The sequence below is a fragment of the Tarenaya hassleriana genome, unplaced genomic scaffold (assembly GCF_000463585.1).
Source record: "Tarenaya hassleriana unplaced genomic scaffold, ASM46358v1 Cleome4, whole genome shotgun sequence".
Lineage (NCBI taxonomy): Eukaryota > Viridiplantae > Streptophyta > Magnoliopsida > Brassicales > Cleomaceae > Tarenaya > Tarenaya hassleriana.
This window is the reverse complement of record NW_010966881.1, coordinates 595,123-595,493: the sequence shown is the minus strand read 5'-3', so window position 1 is coordinate 595,493 and position 371 is coordinate 595,123.

Below are 371 nucleotides of genomic sequence, written 5' to 3'. Positions count from 1 at the left end.
TCTGATCGGGGCCGAGAACACGGTAGAACGTGATCTGATCACGTTCATGAACCCTAGACCGTCCGTTCTGGGTAAGCCAGACCGGACGGTCCGGGGTGGCGGACTGGAGCTGCGGAACGGGAGGTTGAACCTCGAATTGCAGGTCTGGACCGAACGGTCTGAGTGTCAGAACGTCCATTCCAGATGCTGAGGCAAGACCGTCCCGTTCTGTGGCTGGACCGGTCGTTCTGCGAAGTGCGGACCGTCCGTTCTATCTCGCAGACCGTCCGTTCGATGGCTTAGAGCGGACCGTCCGTTCTACAGTCGTGGACTGTCCGTTCCGTCCCCCGCAGAACGTCCGTTCTGCTTGGCTACTGAGCGGAACGTCCGTT